The sequence below is a fragment of the Vespula vulgaris genome, chromosome 14 (genome assembly GCF_905475345.1).
Source record: "Vespula vulgaris chromosome 14, iyVesVulg1.1, whole genome shotgun sequence".
In the NCBI taxonomy this organism is placed as follows: domain Eukaryota; kingdom Metazoa; phylum Arthropoda; class Insecta; order Hymenoptera; family Vespidae; genus Vespula; species Vespula vulgaris.
This window is the reverse complement of record NC_066599.1, coordinates 2,162,261-2,187,500: the sequence shown is the minus strand read 5'-3', so window position 1 is coordinate 2,187,500 and position 25,240 is coordinate 2,162,261. Positions and strand designations below refer to the sequence as shown.

The window sequence follows — 25,240 nt, the reverse complement described above, 5'->3', positions numbered from 1 at the left end:
AACCCGAGATTCTCGTAATCTTTCTCGATCCGTTAACAGAAAAAAGAAGAAAGGAGAAGAAATGAGAAGAGACTAGAAGAGGATATAGATATATGCATATGTATATATGTGCATGCATGCATGAATGCATGCATGCATAGATACACGTACGTTAGTTACTCGCGTCGTGCAGCTCGTAGATTCGCCGATCGATGAAAGGAACGGCACCTTCGACGAGCCAAAGATAATCCTGCGCAATCGCGTTCGCCAGGATAAGCAAGAGCTTGAATGTCGCTACCTTGTCTCCTTTGGTTATCCGTTACACGAATATTATTCGCATGTGAAGAAAGAGAGATAGATAGATAGATAGATAGATAGAGAGAGAGAGAGAGAAAGAGAGAGAGAGAGAGAAGAATCGTCTTTAAACGTTGAACTTTGCACGGCCGAGAGACGGATGCCTTTAAAAGTACGTGTAATTTAGCGAGATCGGGCTGCGTTACGCTAATCGCGGATATAGTTATACTCTGGTTCGCGAGTTCTAGCGAGTCCACGGATCGTCACGTTCTCTCGTAATCGATATCTCGGGGCTGATTTACGAGAGTCGTCTATCCTGTTTACACACGCTCTCGTCGCGTCGTATGTGTCTTTCCTTCGATTCACCTTTTAAATTGGATTCGCGTGCGAACGATGATAAAACTTTCGACATAACAAAAATGTATAGTTAAATCATCGTTAAGACACGTGCGAACTTATTACAGATAGAAAGATAGATAGATATATAGATACACGTACACATATCATATATATATATACATATATATATATATATATATATATATATATATATATACACATACATATACATATATGTACAGATAGATAGATAGAGAAGGAGGTCTAAAGATTTGTACAAAACGATATTCGTCGATAGAGTCAGCATTGGCGAGCAAACGATAACGATTCGAGATTAATAAATCCTCTTTTCTGCGGCCATCAATCGCTGAATGCCACGGTGAAGATTGTTAACGCGTTCCAGCTTCGACTATCGATGATAGAAATATCACTCTCCACCTTTCTCGTTTTCTCTTTCTCTCTCCCTCTCTCTCTCTCTTTATTTCTCTCTCTCTCTCTCTCTCTCTCTCTTTCTCTCTCTCTATGATTCTCTCTTTCTCTAGGTGGTGAGATGAGTACGAGAGATCGAGTCTCTCCTCCTTTTTCTCTCCTCCTCCGCTTGGATAATCCGCGTTTAGACGCGATCAGCCAACGCACCAACGCTTCGCGGACGTTCCGCCTGACAAATGATCGTCGGCGGCTTCGATTTGTATGCCTTCCATCGGTTCGAGTCACCGCTCGGTCATTCCAACGTGACGTAATCGAACGATAGATATACCTCGATGACGCCTCCACCCGCTTAGACTTTCAGCTCTATCGCTGAGAATTCTAAACCAGACGGCAACGGCAACGACGACGGCGACGGCGCGAGATCGATCGATCGATCGATCGAACGATCGATCGATCGACCGATCGACCGACCGATCGCCGATTCCTTTCTCGATATTTCTATTTATGCAAAAGAATTTTATATTTCCTAATGAATCGATCTCTTCGAGAGAAGGATTATTCTTAAAGAAAATCTTTCGACGAGTATAATATATGAATTTGTAATGCGGGTTTTTTTCTTTTTATCTTTTCCTTTTTCTTTTTTTTTGATTTCTATCCTTTGTCATAGATATCTCAGATATTTGATAAATTGCTTGGGAGATATTTATCGTGTACTAGCTTTCTACATTCGCAAAAGTCATTCTTTGCAGTGAATATTAGTTAAATATTTTGAAAGTTGGATAAAAACGGAGATAGAAACGGAGAGAAAGAGAAAAGAGTGTGAGAGAGAGAGAGAGAGAGAGAGAGAGAGAGAGAGAGTGAATGAAAAAGATATAATATTGTGTATTCTCACGAATGAAATTTTCTCAATTGCCCGAAGCGACTAATCGAGCAACGACGACTATGACGATGACGACGACGAAGACGATGACGATAACAACGACGACAGTTTGAAGAAAATAAAAATAAATAATATAAATAAATAAAATAAAATAAAATAAAATAAATTAAAGAGAGAAAAATCAAAATGAGAGGCGGCCCATTAAAAGCTTGTCAAGGGATTCCACTACGTAGGACCCTTCCGTCGTAATGTGTCATTGACGGGCGTCCTTTTTCGAGTAGGCGAAGGAACGAGCAAACGAACGGCTTCGTTCCTTCGTTCTTTACTTTCAAACGTGATTTCTGAAAATGTTTCTTCGCCGCCGGAGGCGCAATAATAATCTACCTTGAAAATCCTAAGATGAAGAAGAAGAAGAAGAAGAAGTAGAAGAAGAAAGAGAGGAAGAAGAAGAAGAAGGAGAAGGAAAGGAGATGAATTCTCGGTGATGCATTTGCATACACACGCGGCTCGTTATCCTGCACTCGCCGCTTGTCCGCTCGACGGAATATGCGGGGGCGGAGTCGTTCCTTGCTCGTTCGCCAAATTTCATTTATATATATATATATATATATATATATATATATATAGAGAGAAAGAAAAAAAAAAAAAAAAAAAAAAAAAAGAAAAAGATAGAGATACCCTCGTATTTCGCGTAATGCACACAACCTTTCGTTTTTTCTTCTTTTTTTTTTTAATCTATCTATCTATGTCTCTCTCTCTCTCTCTCTTTCTCTTTCTTTCTTTCTTTCTTTCTTTCTTTCACTCTCCTTCTTTCTCTTAAGAAGAGGGCAAAAAAGTTATTACGTTTTTTGCCGCTTGTCCGAGATTAAAAACGGCCGGGAGCGTTGTAATTGCGAGCGATAGAGGTTGGAGAGCTACCGGACATCGAAGCTGAGATTTCGTTATTCTCATTCGTCGTCCTTTACTCGGGCCCCAGGGTGCACTCCCTGTGTTCTGCCCTTCGCGAAGTAGTAAAAGGAAAGGGAGAGGGAATATCATTCCAGGGACGGGAGGATACCCGGCCACCGTATTCCTCCGGGCACGACCGCACAAATTACAGACCAACTCGACCTTCTTCTTCTTCTTCTTCTTCTTCTTCGTCTTCGTCTTCGTCTTCTTCTTCTTCTTCGTCGTCTTCTTCTTCGTCTTCTTCTTCTTCTTCTTCTGTTGCTGCCCGCTCGGATAGCCAGTCGAACTTTATTCTTCTCTTCTTGCTCAGACGTTTGTTTCTTCTCGCGCGTAGCGCGGAAGCTCCTTTAGGTTAGAGATCCTTCCTTTTTTTCTTTTTCTTTTTTTCTTTCTGTCTTCTCTTTCTTTCTTTCCTTTTCTTTTTCTTTTTTCGTTTGATTTCTTTTTTTTTGTTTCTTCTTCGTTCCTTTTTTTTTGGTCCTTTTTTTTTTGATTCGTTCATTTGCCCCTCCATCGTACATATCGGATTATGTAATACGCGTTTAAATATGCATTTTTTTTTTGTTTCTTTTTTTTTCTTTCCTTTCTTTTTTTAGTAAGTTATAAAAAATGATATGTCTCGTTTCCAAAGTACAAAACATAGATTGAAACAGCACGGAGGTTCCAACGATTTTGGATGGTTTCATAAAAAATACTTTCAAAGTTCCTCTCCATAAGAAATATTTTATTCGAACTAGTCAGGTCATTTTTTCCATCGTCGAATCGTTTCTTTATCTTCTTTCTTTCTTTCTTTCTTTTCTTCTTACTTTTCCACTTTTCTTTTTTTACTCGTTCGTCGTATAATCCTACGTTTCAGGAAGAGATACATCGAATACTCGGGGGAGGAAGGACGATGCGAAGAAGAGAACTCGACAAATTTTCACCGTCGATTCGTTCCCCGTTCTTTTACGTAATATCATTTTCAATTGCACACGCCCATCACGTATCACCGGCGCCTTTCTATTCATATAATCTTGGCCGAGCAGGCAAGGAAGGTAAGGCAAGGCAAGGCAGGCCAAGTCAAGCCAAGCCAAGCCAAGCCAAGCCAAGCGAAGCCAAGCCAAGCCAAGCAGTTTTGATGATCGAAGCTCTCGAGTCGACTCGCAAGCAACTCGCGCCGACTTCGCGAGAGCATAATACCAACATAGGCCCTCTTTCGCTCGGCGGTGCATTATAATGCATCTACAATGCACCGTGCCGCGGTGCACATCAAAGCAGAAGCTACGTGAGCGACGACCATCGTGAAAACCGTCGACCTCTCGATAGCCAATACGAACTTCTCTCTTGCTGACGATAGGAAGCAACTAACATCGACGAATATCGTTATTTTTATCTCTTGTACACTTTTTTCTTTTTTCCTTTTCTTTCTTTTTTTTTTTTTTTGTTATTTTGTTTTCATTATATCGTTTTTAACAGACAAAATTGATATATACGCAGAACGTGGCAAGTTTCGACGACGAAACTTTGTCAGTATATTCTACGAGTCCGAGCAAGAAAGAAATTTTCTATAAATATCGATCCTTCGAAGTTTTATTAAAAAGTTACGAAAAAAAGAAGAATTAGAGTAGCAACTATTTGATCTATTTGTGCGAGTTTATGTGAATATTACTGACATCGTAGTAACTACATGTCAGACTTTTATCCACAACTATTTTTTAATATAACTCTTAAGTCTTTTGTCGTAACTTTGTAATAAACTAATTTGTAAAAAAAAAAAAAATAATTTCAAAACGAATCATCTCTCTCACGTTTTCAGTTCTTTCTTCTTTCTCTTTCTTCTTTTCTATGATACAATCGATATCTCGTTAGGAGTTTCTTTTTCAATACGAAACTGGGGAAAAGGAAAGATAAAAAAAGATGTAGAAGAGAGAAACGTGGGCATTCGGTATTTATATCCTCATTTTCTAATTATCCCATACGATTTGTCATTTCTGACTGGAGTTAGTTGTTTTTATATAGAAGAAAAGAGCGTAGGATAATGTCGAACGTTAGACGAAGAGATGGTGGGAAGAGACGAAGGGGATCCTCGAAGAATCGGTTGTATGACCCAATACCTAGCGTACCGATGCTGGGAAACGTTCGATGGAAACGATCCCGTGGAATTCGCATCTCGCAGACGTACGCGTGGACGTGAGCAGACGTAAGACGAATGCGTATCGCGGTCGATTCAATCAGAGGTGGCGCCATGCGGCGAACAAACGGATGGGAGTTTGTCTTGAGGAGTAGAGGAGAAGAGAAATAAGAAGAAGACGAAGAAGAAGAAGGAGAAGAAGAAGAAGAAGAAGAAGAAAGAAAAACGGAAAGAAGGAGAGAAAGAAAGAGAGAGAGAGAGAGAGAGAGATAGAGAAAGGGTGGAGGTGCATAATGCGTTGGCGTCCACTCATAATACAGTAGCACGGTGCAAGCTCGACGATCGCGAACAAAGACGAGAAGTAAGAGAGAGAGAGAGAGAGAGAGAAAGAAAAAATAGAAAGAGATAGATATAGAAAGAGAGAAAGAGAGGGAAAAGAGGGTGGGCGAATACTCTCGTAGGAAGGGAAGTACGACAAACGAACGAACGAACGAAATAACAATCTGGCTTGCCGCTCAGGATCATCCCAGGCGGCTTGTGCTAACTAATGGCATTCAAAATTAGTCCTACTGGAAGAGAAATTATTGGATCCGATTTGCGAACGGCTTTATTGTCCCGAGCGGAGGTATTCAGGACGAAATTTATACCGCGTAGAGAAGCTCACGGTAGCCGAGGCCCTTCCTCGTGGAGACCGCAATTGCGGCGAAGGCTTCGATATTAGTTTTCGACCCCTCTGTTCGAGACTTCTCTCGCTCTCTCTCTCTCTCTCTCTCTGTTTCTGTATTTCTCTTTCTCTCTCTCTCTCTCTCTCTCTCTCATTCTTCTTTCTCCTCCGTTTAGACGATCATTAGGATTCTTCGCTGCTTCCCAACGATGAACTTTTTAGATTGGATATTTATGTAACAACACCGATATCGTGATCGCAATTACATCGGACGACGTTCTCGATCGTAATCCTCGGAATCCGATCGTTAGGATCATTAGAATCTTAGATACTCTCGGTAGTTTGCCGTTGGGTGGGTTAGATTAATGCTTCCGTTGGATCACGACGTTAACCGGGATTAATATCTATCTCGCTATTACGTCACCAACATTCCGTCCTTATAATCGTATTTATTGTAGAATCATTGTCAGTAGGAACGAAGGAGTTGAAAAGAGAGAGAGAGAGAGAGAGAGAGAGAGAGAGAGAGAGAGAGAGAGAGAGAGAGAATTTCTTCTACGTGTACCAGGCAGAAATCAGACACCTAATTACAGAGCTATAGATCGCATTGTGTACAAGCCGATGATCGAGCAAAGAATTTAACTAACGACGTTAACGACGTCGGCGAGAAGGTGCGATCGCTCGGTGATTGACTAGTACCGCGATTGGACACGTGCTTAGATCCAACACCAACGTCATTCGGCGATTAGATAATTAGAAACGAAGAGATCTCGGGGCGTTAATGATTATCCAATCACGACTTAAAGCCATTCGTTGTCCTCGTCGTTCACAAGTCGTCCCTGCCCTTTCGACCTTTTTCTTTTTCTTCTTTTTTTCCTCTTCCTTTCCCTCTTCGTCTCCTTCTCCTCCTCCTCCTCCTCCTCCTGCTCCTCTTCCTTCTTCTTCTTCATCCTCTTCTTCGTTTACTCTTCTTTTCATCGAGCGCTCTTTAATCTGGAATCAGTTACCGATTGTGAAGCCACGTAACGTCATTAATTCGAATCCGTCGCGGACGTCGTTCTTAAAAACGGTTCTTCTTCTTTTTCCTTCTTTTTTTCTCTTTCTTTCTTTCTTTCTTTTTTTCTTTTTTTTTGTTCTCTTTTCTTCTTTCTTTCTTTTTTATTTCCCTTACCGCTCGTGATCGAATTAAGTAAATACGAAAAATCATCCTTTCGTACATAGGTACATAGGTAGTTTCGTGTTCGGTAAAAGGAAAACGTGAAGAGAAAATCAAAATTCGAATCCTGAGAACGTTGTTACGCGATCTCGATCGATCGATCGATCGATTCAAACGTTAGAAATAATTTGGCCTCGCCTTAAAGAAATATCCAATCTCGAAAGCCTCGGGCCACTTTCGTTAACCATAACTCGGTATTATCCAACACTTTACCAATTTCTAAACGACGATGATGAGATCATTTATCATCGTACGAAATTATGAAGCCCTTCTCTCCTTCTTCTTTTCCTCCTCCTTATCCTTCTTTCACTCCTCTTCCGTCGCTTCCGCGCTTGATTCACCTCATTCCCATAAACCTTCGACCTTCGATATTTTTCTAAACGGGTTGCTCGAAAATGTCGAAAAATATTTTGCTTGCTAACGTTGAGAGAAAAGGAAGGAGAGAGAGGAAAAAAAAAAGATAGAGAGAGAGAGAGAGAGAGAGAGGGAGAAAGATAAGACTGTTCATTCCGACGGATTTACGTGCATATATAATTTATATAAAAATCATCAAATCGTGTCTACACGTCCAGATGCGTTAAGTCAAACGTTAATTAGTCAGAGCCACGCAGGTGTATCACTTGCAGCGAGCAACGTCGAGCGGGTTGCCTGCCTCGAGGCTTTGAGGTGATAAGTGAAAGTGCAGTTGGCTTCGTTCGTACGTATACCTATGTATGTACGTATCTACGTATGTTCGTTCGTTCGTTCGCAGGGAGAGCATCGCGAAATAAATAAATTATCCGACAATGTTGTTAAATGCAAAGCATTAAGCTAGTAACATAATTCTAATAGGATAGGAGCTAAGAACGTTTAAAGTTATTCTAATCTTTTCTTGATTCATTTAATCGGCCGATTTTTTTTTTTTTTTTTCTTTATGAATAAATAACATTATACGTAAGTGTATATATGTATATATGTATACATACACACACGTATTATATATTATTTATGCGAGACGAACAACTTCTTTCCTCATCTTTTCTTTTTTTATTCTTTTCTTTTCCCTTCTTTTTTCTTTTCTTTCTTCTTTTTTCCTTTTAGCAGTCTTCATTATCAGCCGTTTTTACTTATATTCCACGCGAGATACTCGATTATAACGGCGACGAGGAGACGAGGAGAGGAATAAACGGCGAATATACGAACGAAAACTAGTTTCGTTGGCACTCAATGAGCCACGGTAAATTAATCCGGAGACCAGTTTCTCGACACGCTCGAGCTTATTCTGAGTTAATTGAGTCGTAACTCAATTATGATTCTAAACGCGAGCGTGCGCACGTCCGACGACGGTGGAGAGCCACGTGACTCGAAGACCATCGTCACTGTCGGAACGATCGTAACTTCGAATTTTCTCTTGCATTCGATTCGTTTCTTTTTTCTTTTTTTTTTATACTATCATTTCAATTTTATTCTTATCGAAAAATGCGTTATAAGGTACGGAGGAGGGTGTGAGGGTACGTATAAGAAGAGACAGAGAGAAGGGGTAATAAGTATAGAAAAAATTATAGAGCTAATCAGACGACATTTATTCATTTTCCATTTCTTTTCTTTTTCTTCTTTTTTCTTTTTCTCTTTTACTCGACAAGAAAAATAATTATTACGATTTAGGTAGTGCGTTATCTAATTGCTTTTATCATTAGTCTCTAGCACAAATTCGTGGTCGAAAACGGTACGGTAGCTCGAACGAGTCTCACACGAGCCGAAGTAATAGCGAGGAGTGCGACGTGTCTCTCGCCCACGTGTGCCCCTGTAAGACAGTCGAACGTAGAAAAAGAGAGACAGAGAGAGAAAGAGAAAAAGAGAAAAAGAGAAAGAGAGAGAGCACAGTTCCATTCAAGCTTACGTCCGAGATTAGCATAAAGGAGAATCGAATTAATGAATTTCGATTCGACGAGGACGTTCGACGTTGCCCGTTACTAATTCGCTTCTGTTCTTCCTTTCTGTTACTCTCATCCCTTTTCGTTGGTGGTCTTTGTGGTAATATCGATATACGCCATCTTTTTTCTTTCCCTTGAAATTACATTTTATTGATTATCTATACGTTTCGGATATTAAAAAAAAAAAGAAAGAAAAAAACATTGGAAGCATGGATCAAAAAAAAAAAAAAAAGCATTGAAATCATTTATCTTCACGATTGTTATTAAATCATAATACTTCTTCCTCAAGCGTACGATAGACACATACAATTTTTCTTTTTTGTTTCATTCTTTTTTTTTCATTTTTTTTTTTAGATAGTACAAAAGATAATGTTGGGAAATTACGATCTGATTTTATCCGATGTTCGAATAGTTTCAATAAGTTTCCGTTCTTCCTCTTCCTTCTTCTTCGTCTTCATTGTATAGAATCGATTTGGTTTGGCACGCGAGAGACTCATTTGATTCAGCTCGCGACGGGAAACGCTCATAGAATTCGTGCGTTTCTCGGATGCGAACGCGGAAGACTCAATAGGCACTTGTCCTCGAGAATTCCAGGACAAGTGGCACGACCGTTCGTTCGGTCGGTCGGTCGGTTGGTTGGTCGGTCGGTTGGTTGGTTGGTTGGTTGGTTGGTTGGTTGGTTGGTTGGTTGGTTGGTTGGTCTGTTGGTCGCACAACGAACGAAGTCGATTCGAGTCGAGGTAAATGCGAATGTTCTCCTATCCTCTTATTCTTGTTCTTCTTCTTTAGCTTCTTCGTCCTTTTCTTTTCGTCCTCGTTTAACTCCCACCATGGGTGAGTGAGTGAGTGAGTGAGTAAGTAAGTACTTACTCGCTAGGTACCCAAGAAGCCAGGAGAAACAGAAGGAAAACGCTTCTCGAGTGCTGCCGCACGGCGAGCATTCAGGTGAAGCAGGTTAATATCTCGACATTGTGGACACAAGTAATGGGGGCCTCTCCAACTTCAGGATGCTGTACGGGCTCTCTGCTCCAGTGGCACGGCGACGACGGTACATTCTGTGCTTCTCAGTGCCTCTCATTCCATTACTCGTTGAAATAAATAGCGACTATGGGAACATTAAATCAATAAAAGACGAGATCGGATCGTACGGTTTACTTTCGCGAATATATAGTACATAAATCGAAATTCGTTCGGACTAACATAAGAAGAATATATAATATTCGTGAATATATCTCATGAAAATCAATATGAAACTGCTAATGAACAATTTTTATTTATATAATTAATATATCGAGCGTATGTATCTTTGTTATAAAAATATATCTGACCGAATTAATGTCAGAAATGATGGAAAGAAGGCTCGTATAACTTTGATCGTACGATTGTAAATACGTCGATATCGATAGGATTTATTTCATTTCGAATGTACCGTATTTAAACGTCATATATATATATATATATATATATATATATATATATATATATATATATATATATATGTACATGTCCGACTAGAGTCTCTATGTATTATCGATTCTCGAAAGGAAGGATATCGTATGTCCTGACTCTACGCGGGTGCACATTGTACGACAATGAGTCTACTCTCTTGCGAGCAACCTACGCTCACGAGAGACTCGCGAGAGTCTAAGCTTTCACAACGCCGACGATAATAAGGATAATAACTCGATTTTATTGCCCACCTCTGCCCTTCCCTTACTCCCTTTTCTACGCTCTCCCAGGAAGACATTTTCTAACGCACGACGCGCCCTGTTCTTCTTCGATCTTCTCGCACAATGCACAACGATTTTTACCATTCCATTTAACCGCACGACTGTGACTACAACTACCACTACGACTACGACTACGACGATGGCAACGACGTGTTGCATAACTTACTCTTTGATCTTCATCCTAGATAGATCGTAACGTACGAGTTTACCGTAGGATATCAAGGCAATTAGCGTCTCCGGAAACAAAAGCGCTCTGCGAGTCACAAAGATTCGTATTTCACTCAGTTCGCGGCCAGTTCGCGGGTCTCGGCACCAAACCGAGGAAGTTAACACCTACGCGCTCCGCGAGTTTTACGACCGGTCTATTTCACGCTCAGGTTGTGGGATAGTTTTCTTTCCCCCTTTTACAATGTACGAGATCGATATCGTTTCGAGTATCAAGAGTGTATCGTGTTTCACGGTTGCTCGAGTCTAACGTTTTTGTTTGTTTTTTTCTTTCTTTGCTTTTTCTTTTTTCTTTCTTTCTTTCTTTTTTTTTGTTTTTTTTTTTTTTTTTTTGTTATTTTTTTTCTTCTTCAATTTTATCGCTGACCGAAGCAAAGGGCACTGGCTACTTGCTTCGAGGGAGCTTCGAGGAACGAAGCTTCGAGGTTGAGGGTGAAAGATGAAAGAGGAGAACGTGAATGAGGGGAGAAAAAATAGAATAAAATAAAACAGATATTCTTCGTTTATGTTTTTATTGATATCTATTTACAAGTTTGACAATTTTCGATCGAATTCGCTCATCTTGTACGTTCGAAAGAATCTATTTTTATCGAAAATTGTTTATAATGAACGAAGAAGAGAAATTGGAAATAAAAATAATATAATAATATCGACGATGATAAAAACGACGTGAGATTACGATAACGATAACGATGGTGATAAGTAACGGAGTTATAGTAAGGCGTCGAGGGAGATGGCGCGGAACTTTTAAATCTCAGCTTTTGGAAGAATAGCCATGAGTTTTACGATTCACGCTTGAAACGTTACTGAATGTGCGAAGAGGAAGGAAGGGGTAGAGACGAGAAGATACGATAAAATAAAGAATGGCTAAGAGAACTGTGCCCGCATTGTGCCGGAGGGCTTCCCCATAATGCCAACTTCGCGAGTTTGCTGCCATAAAATCGTGAATTATTAACGCTAATGTGTAACACAATGCACGATGTGGTACAATCGGGTCAAAAAATCGACAGGTTCGATTTCAATCTTCGATTTTGTGAATTGCAATTTGATATAGGTTTACTTTTACGTGTGTCTGTGTGTGTGTACATATTTTTTTTCATCTCTTTTTTTCTTTTTACGATTCGATAAAAGCGATAAGAGAGAACTCGTTCACGGTTAAAAAATGTTCTCGTAAAATCGAAAATCGTATTTAGTACAGTGGGACGGCGTTAATTGCCGATTAAAGAGTCTCGATCGTCGTCGAAGTCGTTCGACTGAAAGAAGACCGTGCCGATCCTCCAAGTAGGAGTGGGTATCTACTAGCAGAGACGTGGAAAGTCGAGGTCGAGTTTCTACAGGTGACTGTACTGTAGAATCTACGTTGGTGGTTTACATCGACGGCATGTTTACGCCTCTCTTTGGTCGTTGCAGAATGCTGCGCTAGATCTTCGTGGGCTGTGAAAAGTCACGCGTTTATGTCCCTCGCTTAGCTTCGTCTTCTTCTTTATCTTCTCTCTCTCTCCCTCTTTCTCTTTTTCTCTCTTCCTCCGTATCTGTCTTCTTTCTGTCTTCTATCTTCCTCTTACTATAGGTTTTTTTATTTTTTCATCTTTTTTCTTCTTTTTCTTTTTTTTTCTTTTCTTTCTTTCTTTCTTTCATTTACGAGATAATCATGAGAGAATATCGAGTCTATCATTAGAAGTCCTTTGAGATTAGATCTCGCGTTTGATATATCTTAGTTGGAACAATATTTCTCAAGCAGTATATATGTTTCTACTCGAGTAGGCTAATGTGAAAGTAAAGAGGGGGAAAAGAAAAAAAAAAAAGGATAAGAACTAGGACTCTCTCAAAGAGAATCGTATTTGTTGTGATAATACGATAAGTCGTGTATGATATTTTGTGTTTTTCTTTTCTTGTTTCTTTCTTTCTTTGTTTATTAAACTTACCTTTCGTAGAAACAGAATGTATACATACAGTATTTACGCGTAACGTTTCTCGTTATCCTTGATTTCTCCAAAGTCAACAAGGACCAATTTCGTCGGCATTATCAATCGTTTCGTCGTAACGCTAGCACGTTATTGCGCCAACGGGCAAAACTCTACTCTTTGCTCTCTTCGCAGTCCTGCCGCGAGAGATTACACCGGCCAGGTAGGTAGGTTGGTAGGTTGGTAGGTAGGTAGGTAGGTAGATAGGTAGGTAGGTAGGTACCTACGTAACATTGCGATATTTACTTGACGGCAATTTGCGATGACGACATATCTCGTCGTGCTCGGGAGCAACGAGAACTTCGAGTTTGCGATTAAAACTAGATTTCTGTATTTCGTTCTCATGTGTATATACATGTATATACACACACACATACGCATATACGTAGAACACAAACAAGCTGGATTAATAAAAGAAAAAAAATAATTAAGATCGTTTATTCCTCGTACGGAGGTACGCATCGCTCGGACGTCAATCTGACGAAAATTGATTTTATTTGCTTTAAAGTCAGACGAACATGGTTTATTTCACGAGTTTGTGACTAGTAAAAAGAGAGCCTGCAAGATCTACGAGGACAACGACAACGACAACTACGATGACGACGACGACGACAACAACAACAACGACGACGACGACGACGACGACGACGACGACTTTCACCGATGACCGACTTTTTGCGCGATAGTAAAACTTAGCGTGTCGTTAATTAATGATTCACCCGTTTCTTAGCGAGCATTATAAGAAAGAAATCGTCGTTTTCGAGTTCATTCCTATAACGAAAATCCATTGACAAAGATATATCTACTCTATCGAACGAATGCTCTAAAAATCGTCATTTATAAAAGTATACCATTTCATTCGAATAAATTACAAGACCCATATATATATATGTGTGTGCGTGTATGTATACATATATTTATGTCGATTATACCGAGCTGGTCTGTCCTCATCGTAAATGCCTTCGATAAAATTCAACTATATAAAATACGATCCCGTATCACGTTTTTCTCACGTATCATACGGTAATGTGATTTCTCGAAAGCATGAAATCGCTTTTATACATATATACATACATATATATATATATATATATATATATATATATACATAAATATATATATAAAAAAAAGAATATTTATATATACATATATATATATATATATAGATAGATAGATAGATAGATAGATAGATATCAATAGTAGCATAATGCGTGCCATTATTTACAAAAAACATTATCGATATTATCTCGCGTATGCATAAATAATGGACCTTTTGAGCGATTAAAATCCAACACGTAAAGTGTAGTAAAAAAATATTTTCCTTTTTTCTTATCTGCGTTTTCTTTTTTTTTTTTTTTTGTAGATTGCATTTTTTCTCCTTTCTTTTTTATTCATGAAAAGATACAATCAATTATAATAAGACGAATAATGCGAGGGAAGGGAGTAGGCACGAGGATGAATTAAGAAAACAATTTGAAAGCTCGTAAAAGGACTAAGATAGAAATCGGTAGCGATCGAGGTGGCTCGATCTTTCCGGCGGCGCCTCGTCGGCATTTCCTGGCCTGTCATTACCATACGCACTCATCCGTTGCGCTCACGATCGCCGCTTATATGCGTGAGCACGTGCACGCGTGGACGCGTAGGAGTCGAGACGACGTCTAAGTGTCTCGCTTGAGATTTTACAGGAAGAGGACGTCGAGACAATGTGAAAGAAAAAGAGATAGATAGATAGATAGATAGAGAGAGAGAGAGAGAGAGGGAGAGAGGGAAAGAGAGAGATAAACATATATACAGACTTAATTCAACTTCATTCATAGGATCAACGTACTCGTGAATCCACGTTTGAAGAATCGGAATTCGTCGCGAAGACAGGAAACTCGATTCCCGTTTAACTATTAAGAATTCTAATCTCGATTCTCTCGTTCCTAGCGTTAGCTAGGTGGAAAAGGAAAAGAGAAAAAAAAAACAAAGGGATCGAGAGGCGAGGGAATGAGATAGAAAGAAAAGAATGAAAATAGAGAAGATCGCGATAAATGGTAAAGGAAATTGATTTCGTTTTGACTGTCGATCGATGAAATTTGTTTTGAATATAGATTATAAGTCGTATGAATAAATAGTCGATGTAAAATAATTCATTGGATATAAGTTTAACGTTCCGGTCAATGTGAAATGAAAGACGATTGGCTAAACATTATTATACCTAGTCATAACACTGAAGATTTTTTTTTCTTTAACCTTCCCCCTTTTGTTTCCCGCGCTTTCTATATCCGCGGGCATTGAAAACACTTGTCTCTCATGGGCTATAATAAAGACGATCGATCCGTGCACGAGAGAGAAAGAGAAAGAAAGAGAGAGAGAGAGAGAGAGACGTGTAGCAACGAGTCGACTCACGACGATTCTTCGAAGACACGAAGGTGCATTTTCAGCCTTCCTCTCTCGGTGAACGATCGAAAGTGTATTATACAGTATAGCGGAGTGCAACTCGTCGATCGTTTGTCCTTTCGAGGACAAACATAAAGTGGACGAGTCGATGATAAATTTCGACGTGTCGGCCTCTTCCCGAGAGAGGGATATCTAGCGATCTCGCGATCGGAGACGTGCTCTCGCGCTTTTGCGCAATTTTATGTGTATACATACGTACATACATACATATATATACATATATATATTTGTATATAGGTACGTTTATGTATTTACGTGTGACGGCCTCGAAAGCGATTTAGTGTGAGAGAGTTAAAGCGAGTAAGAAAATGACTGGAACGACAATGCAGCTACAACTCTATTATCGATGTTATGATGGACGATCGTCGGCGCGAACGGTAAAAAGAACGGAAAGTGGAATGCATTGGATAGAGAAAGAAAGAAAGAAAAAAAGAAAGAAAGAAAGAAAGAAAGAAAGAAAGAGAACGAGTAAAAAATGCATTTATACGTACAAGTTATTCCGATATCTACAAGCTATATCTAACTATCTATCTATCACTTTTATATACCTACAAGATTCTTTTTTTCTTCTTCTACTTTTTTATTTGTTTTTTTTTTCTTCATACAGACGAATGAAAAACACAAGGTGGAACCTACAAGTAGTGGTTAAACTCGTGTCGCCACTCGTTCTCTGTGACTAAACGTTAGTCCGAACGCTCTACACACATGGTCATCGAAGAGCAATGCCATCATCCTCAATCTCGGCCTTTCACCAGGCCACGAGGATGCACCTGCGATCATCGGATCCATCGAACGTAGCGATCGAACTACGTATAGAGGAAGGTGTTTCGAAGAGTTCTAATGACGATACCATTAGTCATCGGTGGATGCTGTGTGTTACTCGGTGAGTTCCTTTTGAACTACGACTATCGATCTTTCCGCGAGTCCTAAGATTGAACCTTTTCCAAAGCGATCGAAAGTTTATATCTTATCTTTTCTTCCTTTTTTTTCTTTTCTTTCTCTCTCTTTATTTTTAATACTATTTTTTTTTTTTTTTTTTAATGAAATGAAGTGATTTCATTTCACAGATAAGCGTTATATATCTATATATACGTATACGTGTATATTACAGATTGAGTTTTTTCGGAGTGATCAAAACTTGTACCTTATCTTTTTTTTTTTTCTTTATTCTTAATACTATTTTTCTTTCTTTTTTATTACATTTCATTTCACACGCACAAACATATATATATATATAAGAATAGAAAGGAAAAGATAGATCTCGATCTCGATCGCGATCGCGTGATCCGTGCTACCTGCATCGTCGAAGAAGACAGGAACCCTCTTCGCGTAAGGCAATCAGAGCGATATTAAGGTGCACGGGTCAAGCGAGGTGGCTCTCCTTTCTTCAAGGCCACACATGTGTTGCTCGTACACGCGTGTTACGACTATACTTCGGACGTTGCAAGAAGCGAGTTGGAAGTCTTCGTATAGAAGGCTTTGCCGAAGAGTATACGACTATACTGAGGTGAGTTCTGAGTGAGAGAATAAGAAAGAGAGAGAGAGAGAGAAAGAGAGAGAGAGAAAGAGAGAGAAAGAGAGAGATTACGATATCGCATGCGAGACGATCTCGGACCTCGCTTTGGTGCGATTCGACGCGGCTAATGCGAGCCACGGCGAGCCGCCGTTATGCGCCGTAATGTGTCTATTTCTCAACTCCCGATGATGAGACTCCCTGAGAGCGGCCTTCCGGCAGTCCAGCGTCGAGCTAAGGTCGCCTCTTAAAGAGGAGGACCGTACGAGACCGGGGTCCTGGCTCCTGCGAGAGCTCTTTTCTCTCACGTTTGCCATCTTTTCTTTTTCCTTTTTCTTTTCTTTTTCTTTTTTTTTTTGCTTTTCTCTTTTTCCCCTTTTTCCTTATTTTTTCTTCTTTCTCCAATTCTTCGCTGTTGTACGAAGCAGTTTCATATGAAACGATTCTCGCATTATTCGTACAGAAACATACCGTATTAATCGATAAAGTTCGATCGATAAAATATTCATTAATCGTTTAATAAATAAGTAAACATGAATATAGAAATGAGTCGGATGGTGGGGATACGTGCGATAGAGGAAGATCGAAAAAATAAATAAATAAATAAATAAATAAATAAATCGATCGATAAGTAAGATTTCAAGGGGAAACGATCAATGTCGAAAGTAGATAGTCGTATGTACGTAACTGACTAGTTAACGTGTATCGTGTGAAAGAAGAAAAATAAGAGGTATAAAAAGATAGGAATGTAGTAGTTATAGAAGGGAGTTAATCGATGACTCGCGACCAAATACTTTCGCGAGTAACTGTACGTAACGTTGGTATATAAGATCGGTTGTGTCTCCGTGATCGACGTGCTTCCGTTATACTCGCTGTCCGCTTAATGGGCTATACTCTGGAATCGTGGGTGCGATGCAATCTCTCTTGCCGTTGCCGCGAACCTGTCGCTCGAACTAATGCGAAATCTTCGATTCGCTTTGCCAACGCAATCCGCGGGAATCCGCGGCGAGGACTTCTAGTAAAAGAAGAAGAAGAAGGAGAAGAAGAAGAAGAAGAAGAAGAAGAAGAAAGAAGGAAGAAGAAAGAAAAAGAAAGAAGAGGAGGAGGAAAAGAAGAAGAAGAAGAAGAAGAAGAAGAAGAAGGAGTCAAGGTCCGCGGAAGGATCGTCATCATTATCGAGCCTCCCACGACGACTCAAGACCAAGACGAACATCGCGGAGAACGTTTTTCTTCTACACGGCTGCCTTAGAACGATAATGGATCGCGCTTTATTTACGATGACGCGCGACTTTTCGACAGCTAGGAAAGGAAAAAAGGAATCTTTCCAACGGCTACCTACCATACTTGTTCCTTCTTTATAAATATGTTAATACACGATGACGAGTGTGTATCTATCCTAATATTTATTATTATTATTATTATTATTATTATTATTATTATTATTATTATTATTATTAATATTAATATTTCACTGTTTTAAATATATCGTAGGAAATAATATTGATGATAATAATAATAATAATGATAATAATAATAATAATAATAATAATAATAATAATAATAACAGCAAGGATAATAATTGAAAGAAAAAAACAGAGAGAGAAAAGAGAATATCACAAGTCCAAGTTGAAAAGTATAATACTACTCTGGCAAAGAACGAACGAACGAAGAGAGATAGAGATAAGGTAGAAGAGGAAAAGAAGGAGGAGACGATCGTTAAAAATCTCTCGTTTTCTCTCTCTCTCTCTCTCTCTCTCTCTCTCTCTCATTCTCTTGAATTTATCGTACCAATAAATCGCCAGACCAAGAGTGTAACACGTTCGATCGCGGAAATTCGGCGAATTCTCTCTTTCGTCCTTCTTCCTCTCTTCACTTTCTCGCACTCGTTCTCTCTCTCTCTCTCCCTCTCTCTCCCTCTCTCTCTCTCTCTCTCTCTCCTTCTCTCTAACATTCGCATCGTAGCACGTCGGCGATGATCGTCGCGATAATCTCGTGTTCCAACGGCGATATGCGGGTCCATCCCTCTCTCTGGAGCGACGGAGACGCGTAAAGGTCAGCAGCGACGTAAAGGCCTCTTTCAGACGTTCCACATTACCGTGCCCGTTGCCATTTCTGGCAAATAGATCCGAAGGCAAAGAAGAAGAAGATAGAAGAAGGAGGAGGAGAAGAAGGAGAATAAGAAAAAGAAGAAAGGAGGAGGAGGAGGAGGAGGAGGACGACGACGACGATTTCTCGACGGAGAACGCGTAGATCGCGATCGTAACGCGGCTTCTCTCGAACGAGGTCGAACTCGAATCCGATCGAGCACTCGATGATCATTCTCGGCCTCTTCCGTTCTATTGAAAATATCGATTATCGTTCTTTCGTAAATTCTTTTTCTTTTCTTTTTTTTTGTTTTGCCTTTCGAACTAACGTTTAAACACCCACGATTATAGAAAAAAAAAAGAAAAGAAAGAGAGGGAGAGAGTTACTTTTTCCCTTCTTTTCATTGTTTCTTTTTTTCTTTAATTAATATTTAAAAAAATGATATTTAATTCTCTCAAAATGTGTCTAACATCGTCGATGTATCGTCGATGTATCGATAAAAAAAATCGATACCACTTAATTTTTCTTTGCGATAAGTCTTCCTCTCTTTCTCTGTCTCTCTCCCTCCCTTTCGTCTCTCTCTCTCTCTCTCTCTCCCTCTTTCTTGCTCTCTTGCTCTCTCACCCGGCGTCCACGTTTTAATGAACATCGAATTAATTCGGTGCGAGGCTTCGCGATCGTTAAGCGTAATGTTATTTTGCGCCTCTTCCTTATCTCCTTTCGCATTATCGTGGCGTATTAATTAACTCTAGCAACGCTTACGCCCCGAAAAATAATTTCGGGCTACGCTCGGCCGCCCTCGGTGAATAAAGAGGAAAAGAATGAGGTCTGGGATATTGGAGAGGGGGAAGGCGTGTACGAGAAGAAAAAAAAAAGAATAAAAAAAAGAGAAAAAAGAAAAATGTCCGTGCGAACACGTGGTAATTAATTCGACGTGCACGTCGGATCGTATTATCGTGATCTCGAGCCGTGAAGCCGTAACGTTATCGAAGATTTCGATCCTCCGAGAAACGAACGAACGATCCATCGATCGATCCATCGATCGATCGATCGTTTGAGCGATCCTCTCTTTTTTTTCTTTCTCTCTCTCTCTCTCTCTTTGTCTTTCTTTCATTTTTTTGGGACCCATTAGTCTGAAAATCTTAGAGAAAACGAGGGAACCTCGAAACGAAGAAATCTCTCTCTCTCTCTCTCTCTCTCTTTCTCTTCTACTTTCCCTTTTCCTTTTGTTCGAAATCTTCTCTTTCGGAACGTTCGAATCCATTCGACTTCGTCGAAAAAAAAGAAAGGAGTAATGGCTGATTCACATTTCGCGCGTGTCGTAAGCGCGTAGGCGAGTAATTCGATTTTTGCTTTTTCCTTCCTTTTTTTTTGTTTTTATCAATAATGGTAGACGTTCACCCACACATTCCTACATAAATATTTTCTTTCTCCTAGTGTTTTTATGTGTCGTTAATAGGATAAGATCGTGTCTCCCTTTCTCTCTCTCTCTCTCTCTCTCTCTCTCTTTTTATCTCTATCTCACACTGTCTTACGTGGTAGTATATAACGAGCTCGATGTAATTTATAAGAACGATAAAAATTGGAGTGTAATACATATAACTTATGAATATTACGTCGACGTTAATACCCGTGGCAAAAAGCAATTGCCTCGAGATTATTGAAATATTCGATGAGTTTCGATCATCTTGGTTTTATTATTAATCTTCATTTCGTAAATCCAATAATCGTGGACATTTCATATTAGGTTATACACTCTCTTAGAGATCGTAATTGATCGATCGTAAAAGTCTTTCAGCGTTAACTACGAATATATTTTCTCATGGTATTCTCTCTCTCTCTCTCTCTCTCTCTCTCTCTTTCCGTCTGTCTCTCACTGAGATCGAGAGACGCGTTTCTTCCACCTTCGAATATTATAAAACATACGATATATAATAACCCGAGCAATAAACGCACCGATACGTCCCATATTATATTTGATATTCGCTCTTTTCTAACGGGTAATTACTGCCGGCTTCGCGCCTTGCTCGAATAAGAAACCGACGGTCCGTCCTGCGATTTGCATTTATTACTAACTCTATATTAACGTAATTACTATCAGAGAAATATCGTTATCGCAACAACGAGTCTAACGTTCGAGCCGCGGATTTACCGTGTTCTCGTTAGAATCCTTATTCGCGTGATCGTGTAAAATGAATTAGCCTTAATACGTCGCTCACGAAAGAGAGAATAAGAGAGAAAAATAAAAAGATAGATAGAGGGAGGGAGAGAAATAGATAGATAGATAGCTAGATAGATAGACAGATAGATAGAGAGAGAGAGAGAGAGAGAGAGAGAGAGAATCGAGGGTAGGTCTATTCACCACGTACGATAACGTACGCGAAATCGATACGAAAATGTTCTCGAAAATTATTAGGAAATATCATTGGTCGATTTTGATCTGAAATAACTCGATTGCGCAACCGATCTCTCGCGATTTTCATAACAAAAGCGTAGACAATAGATCAAGCAATGTATCTATTATAATTCGTATGTTGGAGAGAGAAAGAAAGGGAGTAAGAGAGAATACAACGTAGGTACTTATATAATTCACATAATCTAGATACGATCGGTTTGAGGAAATCGAAGGAGGTCGTCGATCGTTGAAAGTAAAAAGGTGCTTAGGCCGATTAGGATTAGACGGAGAAAGTGGTTCGTCGTCGTCGTCGTCGTCGTGTGGATGCTCGTTGCTTACGTTGCTATTCTCTTCTTAGCGATGACTATGGTGTTGGTTATGGTGGTGATGATGATGATGATGATGATGATGACGATGACGATGACGATGACGACGACGATGGTGTTGGTGTTGGTGGTTGTTGATGCCGTTGGTGAATAGCCGTTACACTTGAAATTGCCCTCTTGCTCGCTCTTCAAGCAACGGCGCGTGGAAAAATCGCATCGCGATCGGCTCTCGAGACGCGATCGGGCGCGGGCAACCCAAGCAAATGTCAGGTCGTGACTTTCATGCGGTCTACCACCTGCCATGGGATCGGTAAGTGCGTCGTTATTAATGGCGTCCCGATCCGATCGCATCCGGAATAGGCGTAGGTCTTCAATGATCTTAAACTACTTTTCTTTCGAAGATCCACTTTACGAGCTTCCGAAAGGAGCTCCCTTTGTATATCATTTTTTATCTTTCTATTTCTTTCTTTTTTTTATTCATCTTCAATCATTAATTTCATGTCGTAAGAACAGTATTCCTTTAGTTTAATAGTAATGGTTACACGTGTTTCATAAGAAAAAAAAAATAAGTAAATAAAAAAAGACAAAAAAAAAAAGAAAGAGAAAAGGAAAGAAAAGAAGAAAAAAATATCGATGCATTTATATTCGAACAATCGAGATTCAAACGTGATCACTTTCGTATTCATCATTAGAACGCGTTGCCTATTATAATAACAAAGTAACTATTATCACAATACTATCCCCATGCTACTCATTACATATTCTCTCGAAGCAAAGTGCTCCATCTTGCCCCGAAGGCAATTACACTTACAAACGTTCATCGTCTTTGAACGGGAGAAGGACGAAAGATTTCTTGCTGGACAACGAATCGTAACGCACGTTCGCATCCATTAATAACGCGACAAGCAGCTACGAAGAGAGAGAGAGAGAGAGAGAGAGAGAGAGAGAGAGAGAGAGAGAGGAATAGAGAGAAGAGAAAAAGATAGACAAGGAGATAGAAAGAGAAGTCAACATTCGTTTCGCATGGCTTATTCGCGGCGACACTCGCGTGCCGCTCGAGACACGATTCATCGTGGAAACGGTTGCTCGACATACATCGAGAAACCGTGTCGACTCCCACGCGAGTGCCAATCGACCTGTCGTACTCGCCAGATTACGCGTTCTCCTGCATACCTTTACTTAAAAGATATATGAATACTACATTTATCGGGACAAAAATAGATCTCTACCGATCTTTTACCGATTCAATAAATCGATCGATCGATCGATCTGATTATAGAACGCAAAAGGAGTAGCAGGTATATGTACATATCCTATATTTATACATATATATATGTATGTATGTATGTATGTATGTATGTATGTATGTATGTACGTATGTATGTATGTCTACGTAATGTATCTCGAACACGGTGAAATTTCTTTCTGGATGAGGATGCACAAGTACCTCCTCGTCTTATTCTTTTCGAAGCCAAAAAAGGCAAAGAAACGGTCGAGCATCTTTCTTTTATTATTATTCTTCTTCTTCTTCTTCGCTTCTTTGCTCCTTCTTCTTCCGAACGAACGTCGTCTTCGAGGCCAAATTCGTCGCACGGAGTAACTTTCGGCGTGATAGAGAATAAGGAGGAAGAAGAGCGTGATATATCGATGACACGGGCGTGGGTGTAGCAGAAAGTCGAGCTCTCGACGCGGCAGATTAAAACGACCTCGGATGCTCGGCCAGGAATGCTTTCTTCGGGTGGCTGCCAGCAACCAACCAACCAACCGAGCGAGCAAGTGAGCGAGCGAGCGAGCAAGCAAGCAAGCAACCAACCAACCAACCCAGCCAGCCTCCGCCGCTGGACCGATCGAGAATCGTAACGAGGTGGGTGCAGGCCGTCCTTTCGTGATATAATCGAGAGAGCAAGAAAGAAAAAGAGAGAGAGAGAGAGAGAGAGAGAGAGAGGGAAAGGCATCGAGTTCTCCTCGCTTTCCCTCGTACGTCCCTGTCGTCGAGTCGGATAAATTACGTTAATAAACGCGTTCGATACTCTTCACGGCTGTATAAACCGTTCTGCTCGGCCATGCATTTGCTCCGCTTTCCGTTCTCTCAGATCGGCCTCGATCGATCAAAAATATTATCGTTACCGTGACCCACCACCCTACCCCTTGTCTATCTCATATCGCACGCTTACCTCTCACCCACTCTATAAAAAAATTTTGATATCGAATCGCGTGTGTAAATATTTACATTCACATATATATATATATATATATATATATATATATATATATATATACATATACGTAATTTTTATGTAGAAACAATTTCTTATTAACCATACGAGATAGAAAAATTAGAAAATGAAACTTCTTGTAACGATTCTAAGAAGGAAGGAGATAGAAAGAGAGAGTAAGAAAGAGTCAGAGAAAGACAGAATGAGAGAAAAACAGACAAAAAGAGAAAGATCGAACACGGAAGATCAGTTCGTCGCGCGTGCACGCGATTTTTCTTCTTTGGCAATGTTCGCGGTTGCGATTCCGCGATTTACGATTCGCTCCCCGCGCACCATCCGAGGACAGCTCGTTTCTACGAGTAAAGTCGAGACGAGGACGACGAAGAGGACGTTTTATCGAACGTTCCGCAGAACGCCGTAACCTTTCCATAACTATCGCGTCTCTTGCCGTAGATCAACGGTAACGCCACCGCGCGACCAATTTACCGAGCGACCTCTCGGTCGACCTCTTCTTCACCGGCCCTCCTTCTCTCCCTTCTTCATCTTCTTCTCCTCCTTCTCCTTCTCCTTCTTTCTCTCTCTCTCTCTCTCTTTCTTTCTCTCTCTCCTTCTTCTCCTCCACCTTGCTCCTTCTTCCTTCGTTGAGTTCCTGACAGCATACTCGGTACACGTATGTAACCTACCATGCGAGTTGGATACAGAAAATACATAGTGAAAAATATATAGACGAACGAGTAACGGAAAATTAGTTGGGGATTGTAAAATCATCGTTTTATTATTTTTACAAATTTTGATTAATATTAGGTGTATTTATTCGGAATATTCCTATTTGCTTTGTATATATATATATACATATATAGATGTATATTGTATATATTGTATATGCAATATATGTGTGTATTAAATATATTCTATATATCGTAAAATTAATCGGAGAGTTATTTGAAGAATGCACATAATTATATAATATACAATTATCTCGTTTTAATAATAATGAAATTATCGAGATAGCCATCCTTCTCGATTTGAATTATTTCTCTTACGGAATATATCTCGAGATATTTCTCCAGAAAGAGAGAGAAAGAGATAGAAAAAGAGAGAGAGAGAGAGAGAGAGAGAGAGAGAGAGACTCTTCTGTCCGAGTGGCGCATTGTATATGTGTATATGTTAATTGCATTAAATCGACGAAAGGTCGATCAGCATAATGAAAGGGACAATCAACGAATGCAACAGAGTCGAGCTCGGCCGTCACGATTTCACATTATAATGTTAGTCGGAGATACGGTGCATCGGTGAAGACCGTTCCCACCCTCTACCCCTCGACCTACCCTAGGTCTTCTTCATCTGGACTCAGCACCCTGGCTCGATCGACCGGTCGATCGGTCGACAACAGTACGTACGAAAGAACGGATCGACGGACCAACGGACCGACGGACCAACAGACGGACGGATGGACGGACGGACGGACGAACGGATGGACGGATGGACGGACGGACCGACGGATAGGCGAGTGCATTAGATCGGGTACACGTCGTTGCGGCATGTCGCGACTTTTTTGTCCTCGTCCTACGAGAA

General features: G+C 40.1%; 1 long non-coding RNA gene across 2 annotated transcripts in view; it reads left to right on the top strand.

The window, feature by feature from the left end:
- LOC127068941 (uncharacterized) overlaps positions 1-25,240 on the top strand; it is a 222,979-nt gene that overhangs the window by 108,624 nt on the left and 89,115 nt on the right. For both annotated transcript variants that reach the window (XR_007783254.1, XR_007783253.1), the window contains exon 5: positions 15,738-16,013. This is a non-coding gene — a long non-coding RNA (uncharacterized LOC127068941). The remainder of the gene's footprint in view (positions 1-15,737; positions 16,014-25,240) is intronic.